The sequence below is a fragment of the Tupaia chinensis genome, unplaced genomic scaffold (genome assembly GCF_000334495.1).
Source record: "Tupaia chinensis unplaced genomic scaffold, TupChi_1.0 Scaffold000627_1, whole genome shotgun sequence".
Lineage (NCBI taxonomy): Eukaryota > Metazoa > Chordata > Mammalia > Scandentia > Tupaiidae > Tupaia > Tupaia belangeri.
In genome coordinates, this window is record NW_006160147.1 from 6,394,404 (window position 1) to 6,409,825 (window position 15,422).

Sequence of the window (15,422 nt, forward strand, 5' to 3'; positions counted from 1 at the left end):
AAATAAGCTCTCTTTGGCTGAGTTCCAACCTCGAGTTTCTGCCTCTGGGGGTCGGATGTGCTGATGTTGGCACTCAAAGTCATGATATATACTTGGAGGGTCCCAGGGACTCCTCGTGTACTAATTTTCTATCGCTGACATTTTCCCTAAAATTTGCTTCTGGAGTTACTGAGGGCACCCAGGTTGAAGTTCCCAGGTCCTCTTCATATAGGGAGGATAATCCTGCTAAATGGTATAAGATGGAATTAAACTTCGTTAAGCCCAACAGCCAGGGCCTTCTTCGGCACACCCTAGTTGACAGCTGTGTGCATAAGAGAGAACTGGGCCCATTCAGCCCTGTCCACAGGCGCTGGAACTGAGACTAGTGTTACCTCCCTAAGCTGTTGTGCAATTTGGACTAGGGAAGAAGCCACTGGAGCCTCACCTTGTAAAACAGAACTGGTTTCCAGCATATACCATGGAGTGCATCTAACCATCCCTTAGCTCCCTAACCACTGAGACATGGGCATCTTGTCCTCCCTGACACGACAGATGTTCTGAAAACATTCTGTCTTACTTTTCTAGGTATGTCAAATGGCTAACTGTCTGGGGGAGGAGATCATGGAGCAGTTTCTTATCACTCACAGCTTCCTAGGACAAATTAAGTAAGTGTGTGTGTAGGGAGCAGCCCGTGTGCTGCATGGTTGAACGAATGCGTGCCTGAGTTAGGGGGGTTGTGGATTACAGAATAAACGTAAAAATAAACACACAAAGACATACAAGTATAGAAAAGCAGGGATCAGGTGGTTCACACTTCTCTGATGGAGATAGCCATGGCCCCAAATCGTACCCAGGTTTACTCTTTTAAAGGGTAGAAAATGGGGGAAGGGAAAGTGCAATGCAAAGCTTGTTTTCAGATGTTAGTTGGCTGAAGATGCAAAGATACCTGGCATCACATAGTTCTATGCAAATTTTTTTCTAATCTTCTTGGGCAAATTCTGATTAACACATGTGGCTTGCTTTAAACCTCTCTGCAGTTTTGGACACAGGCAGCTAGGGTAGTCACATATTGATGGCGTTCATAGCTTTGCCAATTTAACTACTCATGGAACCCCCATTTCTGCATGTGTCTAAAAGTTACACGTTTGTTCAGAACAGCCACTCCCTGCATAAGTGGATGAGAAGGATTTGGGAAATAGGGCCTAAGAAATAACTAAAACAGATCTCTCACCTGGGAGCCATATGCCTGGCTCTCATGCGTGAGAAAGAGGACAGGTATTCATTTGATCTCTAGGGAAGAAGCCACTGGAACCTCGCATTGGAAAACAACTGATTTCCAGCAGACACCTTGGAGTGCATCTTGAAACTTGGTGGAATTTTGCTACGCACAAATGGAAGGTGGACATTCTGAGAGAGAACAGCATCAGTAAAACCCAGACATGAGAAGGTGCAGGGAGAATTCCAGGAATGGGCAAGTATTACAGCAAAGAAGCTGATAAGAGAAGTGAGTCAAGGGCAGGCTGTGGAAAGCCAGGCTGATGGAAGCAGAATGGAAAGGAGGAAAAGGAGAAGTGCGGCCTTTCTTCCTGAGTGAGGGCTCCTGCCATCACATCCCTGGCTGCCTCCCCCGCCTGCCCCAGCCACAGGCCACGTCATCACAGGGTGGGGCAGATGGCTTCATAGGTTCCCCTTCTCTTCTTTCCACACTAGATGTATTCTGTACACCTCATTCTCCTTTTTTAAAAAACAGTTATTTTTATTTAACTTTTTTTTCTTTATTTTCAATTTTACCAAAGAGGAACAGAATGAGAGAGAGAGTAAGACAGAGAGAGAGGGGGGGTGGTGGTGGAAAGTAAGCTGCCGGGTCCAGGACTCGAACTGTGGTCAGCCATGTGGGAATCCAGCTCCTTTAACCACCATACCACCTGCTGGCCCCATACTCTTTAGACTCCTCTATATTCACACTCTCCTTGGGTCCTTAACACCTTAAACATTGATAAACATTCACCTATTATAGCTCTTAGCTAATTGTAATTATTTCACACTTCTATGTATTTCACATGTTGTGGTCCCATGAATGTAGCGATCATCATATATACCTTAGCCAGTGCCTGGATCTTATTAGCTCTCAGTCCCTGCAGGTGGGATGACTGAATTGTCTTACCTCCTTCTTTTCCCTGACCTTGCCACCATTCTTTGTTTCTTAAAGATATTTTTGTTATAGGGCGCATGTGCTTGCTAGAGAGGAGAAGAGGCAGAGAGACAGAAAGCAGGAAATCACATCCCAGGGGCGATGGCCACACCACAATCTCTTCTCCTCTATTCTCCTCTCAGGATCTTGGGCACGCACACACATGCGTCCAGTGTGATTTTCAAGCCTCCAGGTCCAGGACTCAAACCGTGGTCGGCCATGTGAGAATCCAACAACGTAACCATTATGCCATCTGCTGGTCCCCATTTCTCCTTTTCTTCAAAAAGGTTAAAGATACATTGGGAACCAGCAGTTAGCATAATGGCTATGTCGCTGGACTCCCACGTAGTTGACCGCGGTTCGCGTCCTGGACCCGGTGGCTTAAAACTCACACTGGGCGCGTGTGCGTGCGTGCCCAAGATCCGGAGAGGAGAATGGAGGAGAAGGGATTGCAGTGTGATCATCCCCTCTAGGGGTGATTTGTCGCTTTCTGTCTCTATGTCTCTCTCTGTCTGGCGAGCGCACGTGCCCTATAGCAAAAAGCTCTCAAAAAAAAAAAAAAAAAGGTTAAAGATACAAGGATTGAGGGTGTGGGCTGGCTCTGAGTTAGGCTGCCTGGGCCCAAATTCCAACCTCTTTGCTCAGTAGCAATATGGACTTGAGCAAGTTTTTCAACCCTGAGTTTTGTTTACTGATTTGTAAAATGGTCATTATAGTAATAGTACATACTTACATAAAATTTAGCTGCACATGAAGAAGAAACTGAGGCACAGACAGTCTTGGCGAATTCATTGAAAGTTATAGCTAGTAAGTCGTGGAGCCAGGACTCAAACCCAGGCAGTCTGGCTATAGAGCCCTGGTTCTTAGCTTCTATACCACTGCCTCTTTCTTTTCTGAGATTTTTTTTTACTATAGGGCATGTGTACTTGCTGGAGAGACAGAGAGACAGAGAGCGAGAAATCATCCTCCAGTGGGATGGCCATACTGTAATCTCTTCTCCATTCTCCTGTTTGGACTTTGGGTATACATGCACACACGCCCGGCATGAGTTTCAAGCCACCAGTTTGAGATTCGAACCATGGTCGGCCACATGGGAGTCCAGTGCCTAAACCGGTATGCCACCTGCTGGCCCTACACCTCTGCCTCTTAGGCATGAAGGATGGCTCTAGTTGGAAAGTACTGAGTCCAGTGCCCAGCACAGAGATGATCGTTATTATTAGTACATACATACTAAGTAAGCATCTGTCATGTATTCTGTGTAGATACTAAGTTCAGAGAAGGAACAGACATAGTTCTGATCACACAGTTCTCATGGTGCTGTCAGGAAGATAGATAATTCTCCCAAATTTTAATAAAATATGAGCACTACGATTGAGATGCAGTAAAGTGACATGAACAAAGAGGAAGTATAAATCAGAGAAGGCTTCCATGAAGTAGTGTTTTGTATGAATAACCTCAGCTACAAACAGAACAAAACAAAACACCCAAAAACCAACAAAATAAGAAGACAAAACAAAAATTCGAAAAACAAGAAAACACTGTTTTTCGAATGAGAGACAGTCTGATGTTTCAGCCTTTTAAACTCTGCCACCTCTGCTGGCCTCTTTGGTCAGCGAGAACATCCTCCTGCCAGGCTGGCACCTCTCCTGCTCTGTCCAGTCTGCTTCCTCGTCTTTCCTCAGGCCTCTCTGCTAATCAGAATGTCTTCCTTCTAGGGGCCAGCAGATGGCGTGGTGGCTAAGGGTGCTAGATTCCCACATGGCCAACCTGGGCTCAAGTCCTGGACCTGGCAGCCTGCTTTCTCTCTTGCCCCTCCCCCTCTCTCTTGCTCGCTCTGTCCCTCCCTGGTCAAATTAAAATAAAGTTAAATAAAATAATTCTAAAAAAGAAAAAGAAAGAATGTCTTCCTTCTCCTGCTCATATGGAAATCCCTGGGCTTTCCCTCCTTCAGGAAGCTTCCTCCACTACCTTCTGTGACCTCTGAATTCAGAATCTAATTGCTTACTCAATTAGCTGACTCTAATACACTTTATTAATTTTTTTTTTGGAGAGGTTTTCGCTATAGGGCACGTGTGCTCGCCAGACAGACAGAGAGAGACATAGAGACAGAAAGCGAGAAATCACCCCCCAGGGGGGATGGTCACGCTGCAATCCCTTCTCCTCCATTCTCCTCTCGGGATCTTGGGCACGTACGCACACATGCCCAGCGTGAGTTTTAAGCCACCGGGTCCGAGACGCGAACCGCGGTCAACTACGTGGGAGTCCAGCGACATAGCCATTACACTAACTGCTGGTTCCCTCTAATGCACTTTTTAATGGTATTTATTTTATTTTTTAAAATTGCTACAAAGTGTATGAGAGAGAAAGAGAGAGAGAGAGAGAGAGAGAGAGAGAGAGAGAGAGAGAGAGAGAGAGAGAGAGAGAAAGAAAGAAAGAAAGAAAGAAAGAACACACTCTCCCATAGGGTATGGTCATGCCACAATCCCTTTTCCTCTGTTTTTCCATCCTGGTGAGATTTTTGGGCACATACAAACATGTGCTTGGCATGTTTTTCAAGCTGTCAGGGCCAGGGTTTGAACTGCAGTCAGCCATATGGGATTTAGCTCCCTTAACCTCGGTGGTATGGGAACCTGCCCTCTAATGGACATTTTCCACTCTTCTGAGGTGTGTATCTTTTTAGATTACTCCAGAGCTCTGTTTTTTATTTCCCCCGGTGAGATATCCCTCTATGTTCTTAGTTGGGTTTCTCACACAAAATAGGTCTATAAATGCCTGCTGAGAAGCTAATCACACTTGCGCAATGATCCAGGTTTTATTTTAAGCTCCTTAAGTGAACACATTCTGCTAAGGTTCTCTAGGTGTGGCTGAGACCCCCTTGCATTCTGCTAAGATCCATTAGGTAATTAAAAAAAATCTATTTAATACTGTTTATAGCATAACAGAGGTGTGAAGTGTCATGAAAAGGACGCAACTGGTGAAGTCAGAAGAACTCAGCTCAGCCTCACCACACACCCGACTGTGCTGGGCAAGCCACTTAGCTTCCCTGAGCCTCAGTTTTCACATCTGCCAATATTCCTGGATGTGAAAATGAAAGCATTCACCACGGCACCAATGTACGATGACGATGACTCCTGAAGCGAGGTGACAGACTATCGTACGGTCAATCCTGGTGTCCTTCCAGGAAGTCAATTGCTCATGCAGACTCCTTTCCAACAAAAGTGGTTCGTGGGTCAAAAGAATTTGAGAACTGCCACATAAGGAATGCTCTGGACCCATTTGCCTCTGTTGTCCAGAAACTGCAAGAGCAATCATTAAATATGTCTGAAGCTGGTTTGATGAAGACAAGGCTGCGATTAGGAGTAGCCCCAGGGTACACACCCTCTGGACTGCCTGCCTCCCCCAACCCAGAGTCTGGTCCAGCCTGAGCAATCAATGGCGATTAGAGCTTACAGCCTCCTCTTTCCTGCAGGCTGCTGGTGGGGACTGTTCAGATCTTTCCCTTCCTTGCTGGTTTCAATGCCTGATCTTCAACAGTGGCCTCAACTGTAATCAATGTCAGGGATTCTCTGGGGACCACAAGAGGTAGGGTGAACTCGGGGAGATAGAAGAGAGACAAAAGATCTGCCCCGCCTTTTCCTAAGCAGGTGCTTAGGAAATTAACTAGAGCAAATAATCAGCAAGTTGTCTGAGTCTCTATTTTATTTGGTGCATGCCGGGTCTGACGGTAAAAAAAAAAGTGGAATTTTAAATAATTTTGGAGTTATAACTGATGTAATTAGGTGCTCAGTGAACACTTAGCATCAAGCTGCACGTATTAAAATTACTGTTTTAATCAGAACATTGCCGGAGAATCATTAATAATACAATGGCTTGATTCCCTAGAACTCTAATTAGACCTGGACTTTTAACCACCTGAGTGTAATCTGGCTCCGTCTGGATACGCACCACGGGTGATGCATTATCATTCCAGGGCATGTGGGGATGGGGCATTAATACTGCTATTTAGTGACAGCTCGGATGCTTTATTTTGGAGCAGGAGAGCGTGTTCAGTGGGTACAGGGTACTGATGCTGAAAGGAGGAATGGAGGAGGTCTGCCAGGGGCTAGAGGTTGGAGGTCTTTGGGAAGTGACAGGAGTTACATGCCCGATGGCTGCTGACATCCCTTAGGCACTGTTCTTGGGGAAACAACCACACCATCCTTTAACTGGCCCAACTAGAGGTTATTTTCCCAGAAGCTCTGCGTCTGCCTTTGCACAGGCCTGCCCCTCCCAACCAAACACATCTGCATTAAGCCACTGCACATCTGAAATCAAATCAATCGTTCACTAAGTGATAACAAAGGTTAATCCGGTGATGGGCTTGGATGGCATCTTAACTTTTCTATCTGGTATTTTCTGTCATCACACAGAAAAAGAGAGAGGGAACCAGCAGTTAGCGTAATGGCTATGTCACTGGACTCTCACGTATTCAACCGCGTTTCACGTCCTGGACCCGGTGGCTTAAAACTCATGCCGGGCACGTGTGCGTGCGTGCCCAAGATCCCCAGAGGAGAATGGAGGAGAAGGGATTGCGGCGTGACCATCCCCTCTGGGGGGTGATTTCTCGCTTTCTGTCTCTCTGTCTCTCTCTCTCTGTCTGTCTGGTGAGCGCACGCGCCCTATAGCGAAAACCTCTCCAAAAAAAAAAAAAAAAAAAAAAAAGAAAAAGAGAGAGACCTTTAGACTGGCTGAATTTCTCTAGAACTTTCTAATCCATAGGGACATTTTTAGAGTAATGTAGCCCATTGATGAAAGATGGTGAGTTGGCTGCATTTCTGTCCATTTGGGGAGAGGGGTCGGGCTCATGGGCCTGAGCACAGAGTTTTGTTGTGTGCACCTTTGGTGAGTGACTCAGTGTGTCAACAACACTGATTTAGCCCCTGTGGGGGGCAGAGTCCACTGATAGATGTCACAGGGGTGGCCAAAAGCAGATGAAATGGAAACATGCTCTTTGCCCTCTTAGAGCTTGCTAACTAGTTGGAAGGACATAACAAAGATGTGCAAAAAGGATTTAGGACACTTAAAAGGCAGTTACTGAGAAGTGAAAATTAAGCTGGAGCCAGACAGGGCTCCACAGGGCACGTGGAGTTAAGTGGTGATCAGAGTGGGGTGGGATGAACTAGAGAGGGGGTGAAGCTTTGTGAAGAGAGCCGTGGGGCCGGACTTCATCTGCAGAGGCCTGAGGAAGGGGGGCAGCATGCCCTCATTAAACACTCCTCTGACTGCTACCTGGGACCCAAAGATGATGAGACTGAATCTCAGAGACACCCTTTTGGAGCCACCTCTATCTGATACACGCAGTTCGAAGAAAGTGCCCCCTCTATGTATATGGCTTGGTGAGATGAGAGAGGACTTGTGTTTGGCCCCTACTTCTCTGCACATTATGACCCATCATGTCTGGTGACCCTGATACCCAAAGTCTCGAAGTAGGAAGTTGAAAGGCTGTTGGTAGCTCCACCACAGTTCTGCTCTCGTGACTCAGAGACAGAATATATTTAAGTGCTAAATATCGCACTGTTTCTTATCATTCCTGTGACGGGGTTGAGGGTGCAGGAGATGGGAGTCCACTGTGGGTGCAGGAGCAGGGAAGGCTCCATGGAGAAGGCAGGACCTGGGGGGTGGCAGGTGCAGGTGTGCTGGACATGGGAATGCCACACGCCAAAGTCGAGAGAATGACAGCAAAGAGCATGGTAAGGGATGTCCCCATAGGTTTCTTTTACTACTGGTTCCTTAGGGATAGACATTTTTTTTTTTTAAATTATTTATTCTTTTTTTAGAGAGGCATTTTGCTATAGGGTGCGTGCATTTGCCAGAGAGACAAAAAGCAAGAAATCACCCCCTGAGGGGATGGTCATGCCACAACCCTTTCTCCTCGAGGAGAAGGATCTTGAGCATGCATGCACACACGCCTGGTGTGAGTTTTAAGTCACCAGGTCCAGGTCTCGAACCATGGTCAACTACATGGAAGTCAAGCGATGTAACCATTACACCATCTGCTGGTCCCAGGAACAGACATTTTAAATAATAATCAACAAAGTAAAGCGACTCTAGGCCTCACTAGGAAATTCTCCATAAATCAGCACTGCTGGGAAGAGGGAGGTTTCCATCACGGGGGAATCTAAGTAGAGGCTCAAGGTCCACAATGAGTAAGAGGCTGCACTTGGGGAGTGAACCTAGCAGGCTCCGCTTTTTCCGGATTCCTTACAACCCTCTCCCTCAGGAGGCTGTATACACAGTGGAAGGTGAGGTATGAGCAGAACAGCCTCTGTGCTTTGGAATCAGATGGTTAACTTTGCTCAAGAATTCTGTGCTTCTGGCGAGCGGGACAGCAGTTAGCGCTAATGCAGCGTTCTGCCTGGCTGACCCGATGGGAGCATTCTGGGTTTGCGTCTGGAGATCTCTCTGAACACACTGGATGCATGTGTGCCTGTGATCCAGGGCCATCTGAATTGGAGGGCAGAACTAGGCTTCAAGATCCCATTGTGGCTGCCTGTTTCTTTGCCTCCTCTGTCTTTTTCACTTATAGAAGACAAAATTTACAAAAAAAAAAAAAAAAAGAAAAGAAAAAAGGAAGGAAAAAAAGATGCTTGTTCTGAAAAAGGAGTACCATGAATAATAGCCACCTGACCCACACATATGTACCCTATTATATAAATACACGTATGAGCACACACACACATCCGTACTCTACACTCATATGACCCCCCAATACATCGTCACCACACACAGGTTTCACACATGCTTGCATAGCAAACTTACACTGAGACTCCGCACACATTCATGTCGCACATGCTCATAGCACACGGACCTGCCTAGCACACTCACCGCCCCCTATCCCCCCCCGCACACAATTGTGAGAAGAAAAGAGCCATCAGGAACTGTCTTTCTCTGGCTTGTAGTGAAGAAAGATTAGAGCTGTCCAAGATTAAAAAGAGGAGTTAAAAATGACAAACAGACTTCTAAACAGGATTAGAGTCTTAATGAAAACCATAATGAATGGAAGAGCCACACAGATATCACCCATAAACGGCCATAAATATCAGACCAACAGATGAGCTTCTAGATAGTGCCGTTTGGAACCCCATCAAATTACTTCCATTATAATTCATCAATAAATAACCAAGCCCAGCCTCAGAGAATAGGCTCTGAGGCCAGACAGATCCAGGCTTGAATTGTGTTTTTGCCCCTAACTAGCTTGTTTTTGTTGTTGTTGGGGTAGAGGGGTGCTAGTCTGTTTAAGTCTCAGTTTCTTTACTTATAAAATGTGGGTAATTATTTCCTTATCAAGGATGTGAAGATTAAGTCAAGTCCTGGACAGCTTCAATAAAAATGTATAATAATATTAACAATTTCTTCTTACATTTCATTTTTATTGTTATCTCTTGGTCTCTCCCCAGCTCTATCCCTTGCAGCTTCCTGGGGTTAAGGAAAGCCCTTTGGATGCCTCTGCTGGATGGTGGGATCAGCAGGTGTCCATGGATTCCACAGGTTCTGCAACCTCTGATTCATCCAGTCGTTCAACAAACCGTGGATGGGAGGTGTTACGTTGCTGCTGTGTAGTTAGGCCTACAGTGGGTGCTTCTATACTGAAAGTGTGCAGACTCTTTTCCTCGTTATTATTCCCTAACCATTACAGTATAGCAAATATTTACATAGCATTTACATCATATAAGTATTATAAGTAAATTAGAGACTTAAAGGAAACAGGGGGATGTGTATAGGTTATATGCAATTACTATGCCATTTCTGTGTTGTTGCCAAAGGGCACATGAGCTTGCTGGAGAGACAGAGGGAGAAAAGGAGAGGGAGAAAGCACTCCTTTCCCATGGGGCATGGTTACGCCACAATTCCTTCTTTTCCATCTCTCCATACTGTTGGGATTTGGGGCACACACACACGCGCACACACACATACACACACATACTCACATACATGTGTTGCATGTCTTCTCAAGCCATTGAGACCGAGATTTGAACTGCAATTGGCCATGTGGGATCCGGCTCCCTTAACTGGTAGGCCACAGGGCTGGCCCAAACTGCACTGTTATATAAGGGACTTGAGCATCTGTGGACTTTTGTATGTCTAGGGGATCTGGAACTAATCCTCCTCCGATAGTGATGGAGGGAATGACTGTAAGGAGAAAAGAAGATAGACAGATTGAAGGAATAGGAGACCAAGGCAGGAGAAAAGGCAGGGAGAGAAGGGGAAAGAAAGAAAATGAGAGGGATAGCAGGGTCTTCAGATAGGTTATGGAGTAGCTAAACAGTTACGACATAGCCTTCTTTTTTTTTTTTTTTTATAAGAGCTTTGAGACATAATTCACATACAATAAAACTCACCCACTTAGAGGGTACAATTCAACAGTGTTTAGTGTATTCATGGAATTGTATAACCATTACTACAATCAATTTTAGAATGCTTTCATCAGCCCCTGGCCCACCAAAGAAACCCCATAATCCCTGGCATTCACTCCTGCTTCTTTACAACTGCTCTGGCCTGGAAAACTATGAATTAAATTGACTTTCTGCTTCCAGGGCTTTGCTTAGTCTGGACATTTTATATCAATGGAATCAAAGAATATGTCATCTTCTCTGACTGGTGCTTTTCACTTCAGATAGTGTTTTCAAGGTTCATCCATATTTTAGCATATATAAGTAACTTTCTAAATTTCTTCTTTTTAAAAATTATTTTATTTAACTTTATTTATTTATTTATTCATTTGTTTATTTCAATTTGACCAGAGAGGGACAGAGTGAGAGAGAGAGAAAGTGAGAAAGCAAGCCACCAGGTCCGGGACTCAAACCGCTGTTGGCCATGTGGGAATCCAGCGTCTTTAATCACCACGCCACCTGCTGGCTCCAAGTAAGTTTCTAAATTTCTAAACTTAATGCCATGAGGTGAAGGAAAGAGTTTTATATCTCCATGTGCAAGCAAGTATTATAGTAAAAACTGTCCATTGTTTTCATCCCAAGAGAGCACACTGAATCAAGGCTTTCATTAATTTACAGACTCAGAGATCAGGCAGTTGGACACTTCCACCTCTACTGTCGGGGAAGCCAAAACACAGTGAAATGATCTGTTTTCAAGTGTGAGCTTTTTGCACCCTCCACACACTTCTCACAGTAAAAAGAAAACAAAAGAAGCTCCAAATGTAAGAGTCTCTTGTTTATGGTTTTATGATTTAGATTTAATGTTAAGAGACAAATAAGAGCCTCTTGGTATTCTGTCCATATGTTTTTCTCTTTCGTCTTAAAAGTGACAATTCCCAGCTCAATTTTTACAATGTAAAAGGATGACTCTCCTCTAATGGTTACCTGTCATTGTTTATGTTTAAAGTAATTTTATATGTTAAAATTGGAGCCTTAAAATGCTGAAAGCACAAAGCAACACCCATGGGCCAAAGTTGGTTCTCAAGGTAGGAGGAGCTTATTATCTAGATTGGAAATGAACAGGCTATTCATTTGACTCAGACAATGTCAATCATCTTTGTTCTATAATAGAAGTGAGATGCATCCCTTAGCGCAGCTACTCTGAGTTACATGAATGATAGGTTATTTCTTCCATCCAGTTGACCCCAGAGACAGAAAATATGTAAAGATTACACTATGTGTGCAGCTTCACTCTCCATACTGAAATCTACCAACATTACCCCACGGCCACTAGATGTTAGTCTAGGGCCACAGGTAAAGAAGTTGAGCTTCATGAAAAACAGAACCAGAGACATCACTGACTAATACATATGCTTTAGGTAAATCCAGCTAAAGAGGGTTGAGAAAATATATTTCTTGTACATGTGAGGCCTCTCTCCTTCCCTATAAACTTCAATATTGATTTAGCTTGAATCAGAGAGAAATGAAATTGTCCATGACTAGGCCTAGTTGGTGCCACAGGCTACAGTACAGTGTCCTTAGAGGCATGGTGGCAGTGGTAGTAAGCACAGCTAGAGACCCAAAGAGAAGCTCAGATAATGAGGTGAGCCATGGAGTTCAAGTATTAATAATGGTCGCTTTCCATTAGGTCTCTTTTGGTGACAAGTTTGTCCAGTTATCTCATTGGATACTTTGGGAATCTCAGCACCAAAATTCATTTTTAATCACAACAATATCTATATACCAACTGGCCTTTTATGGAGGGCCCTATTTCATGAAATAAAATAACACGATATTGCCACTCCAAAAAGGTCAGGCATTGTTTATTAACAACACCCAAAGAATTTCATTAAATCTGGGATAATGAGGAAGTAGGAATGACTATAATATATTTGAAGTGATCTGCATACCAGTGAAGATTGCCCTGGGGCCAGAGTAGCGGTTAGAGTCTCCTGTGTCATTCAGTACTAAGTGTATCACTTCATCCCATCAAGCATAGGAGAGCCATTGGTCACATTCGCCGGCCCTCGAGTTCCCTCCTCTATCAGAATTTACTCCTTAGTGCATCTTTGGCAAGCAAATGGGTGATCCCAGGTGAGGAAATAGGATTCTGGAAAAAGTGAGGTGACTAGAATTTTCTCCACTAATCTGGGCATGCTCCAATTTGCACTAGGAGCATAAATTTGCATGTTGAATTCCAGAGGCCTTAACTCTAAGAATATTAGATAAAATAAAATTAATTCTTGTAATCCTCTGGGATCATATTCAAACCCAATATTCTCAGCCTGGCACACAGAATAGGTTTGCCTGCCTGCTTTTCTCCATGCTTTCCTATTAAAATGATTTGCTCAGGCACTGATTGAGCTCTGGCTATGCAACTGGTGCTGGGGAAGGGGCTGGCTCCCTCTGACCTGTATTCCGTTCCCTAGCACAGGAAGACATCATGTAGGTGGACATTTACCATGGAAGTTAGAGGAACTCAGAGAGCTGAATTCATTCTTGTTAAGTTGAATTGGGATGGTTTTGGTTTCTATTAGGAAACACAAGGGAAGGGCAACATGGAGGTGGGACTAAGCAGGTACTCTTGTCTTTCTACAAGTTCAAAGTACCTGCATGGCTCTTTAGTCTATGCTGTGTTTCTCCTCCTTCTAGGGAGGCTGGTAAAGAGATGATATGACTGGCAGTGGAACCCTGCAGGTCTCAGGGACTTGGAAAAGGCCCACCACTACGCATAATTGCTGGGTGGGTCTGAGACAGTGAACCTCACCAGGCCATAGCAGAGAGCAGGAAGCCGGCTTAGCCTGACTTCTTGCAAGACTCTGGAAGCAATTGCGACACCACAAGGTGGCTTGGTTCTTTCTGGATTCTCCCTGAATTTGGATTTTTCCTGTGGTTCTGGAGATGGGATCAGTCATGTAATGCGTGAGCTTGTTTTTTGGGAGGGAACTCCGTGCACACCAGTCTCACGTGGTTAAATGATCTATCAACTGCTTAATTTTGCCAGACTCCAACAGGACAATTCAAGGTCTTTTTTCTTTTTTTTTTTTCCACAAAACTACAATCTATTGGATGTTTGCTGTGTGCCTGGCACTGTGTTCAAAACACTGATAATCCCATTTAAGCTTGGCAACAACTAGATGAAATAGATTCTATCCTTGTTGGTAACTCACCCAAGAGAAAATCAAGGGCCTAATGAGATTAGGCAACTTGGAAAAGGTTAATGTTTAGGGAAGGTGGACCCAGGAGTCCAGGTGTGTTCAACATGGAGCCAGCTCTCCCCACCATACCATCTACTCCCAGCAGTCAGCAGGGGACATGGAGGCATGTTCAGAGCTGGGGCCTCACTTGCTGGTCCTGCCTTCCTGGGAGGCACGAGCTCTGCTGTCGTTCTCTCCCTGGGTATGCCCCTCCTCACCCCATCTCCAGAGCCCTCCTGGAATGAAACTCTTGAGAAGAGAGGCAAGCACACTGTGTCCTGGGCCCAGGGACAGGTGACCTTTCCAATTCAGCACCTTTATAAATCTTACCTAATGAAGTTAAGGGGGAAAAGGAATTAATGAATAAATGAAGGTTAAATCACTCCCTGCAGAAAATTGATGCTGACAGCAAGGGCCAAGAAGAGAACTTGGAAAACCAGGAGCTGACTTGCACAAGAGGCTCTTAAAATTCCTTTCCTCAAATCTGAGGGAGGTGTAAGGCTTGTCAGTTCAGACGTGGACCGTGGAGGCTTTTGGAAGTTCAAGGAATATGGAATAATGAAGCCGAACTCTGCTTGGGATCATTTTTCCCAGGAGCTGATTTGGTGGGATACACATATATGAGCATGTGTGTGCCCATGTACCCACATGCACACTGCTTGCACTAACTCTTAAAACCAATCAAGACACAGGTTATTTGGGTCTGCGGAGCTCAGTCCTGGCCTCCGGGGGACCTCTGTGGCATGTCTTGCTGTCAGTACCCACTCGTTAGCCTCCTCAGTTACCTCTGTGACTGTCACCACCACCCTCAACTGCTGCTCCCCTGGGCTGCACACATCAACCCAATTGGCTCAGAGAGGCTCTAGATAAACACATGATTGGGCCCAGGCAGAAGGACAAACAGAAACAGCTGCTTTCCATGGCAGGTCAGCCAGGAGCCGACACAGGGAGTGCTAGAGACTGAGAGGAAATGAATGGAAAGGAGATATCTCAAAAGGTAAAATCTGGGATGAGGGGCTGGGCAGGACACATGCTCTTCTGAGGAATGCATAGTTACTGAGTAACTCCGGGGCAGAGCTGGGGCAGGTCACTTGCTGATCTAAACGTCAGTTTAGCTCCTCAGAGAGATGGGGCAGGAAGACTAGGCCTACAGAAGCTCAACTGTGGAACTCCTCTTTGGTAGAGAAGTGAGTAGCAAAGATCAGTAATGCCGACTGCCCCTCCTCTGTGTGCCCACAAGGTTTTAGGAATCTGATCATGAAGACAGGGAGGCTCGGAGGGCCCAGCAGAGCCTGGCCATCCTGCAGTGTGGTGAGCATGCCAGGCAGGGAGTGAGCACGGGGGCTGCTGGAGGGGAGGCTGCTGGGGGCTGGCTGGGGGCGGGCAGTGAGACCCAGAGCCAAGAACTGACTAGATCAACCAGTAAATAAAAGGTCACAACGATTTTTCCAGGCACCCAGGGAGTAGCAGACAGAGCTCAGCTGACGGCAAGAGCTGACAATTGGCAAATGAGCCTCCACAGTTATCTGTTTTCCTTCCTTATTCCTGTCTCATAAGACAGAGGCTAGAAATAGATGCAACTGGCAGATGATTTAAGGATGAAAAATGAGCAACATGTTAGTAGTGAGGGGCTCCGTGGTAGGGAAA

At 45.3% G+C, this 15,422-nt stretch overlaps 1 protein-coding gene across 1 annotated transcript in view; it reads right to left on the reverse strand.

Annotated features, from left to right (window-relative positions):
- Nucleotides 1-15,422, reverse strand: part of PLXNA2 (plexin A2) — a 228,781-nt gene that overhangs the window by 101,678 nt on the left and 111,681 nt on the right.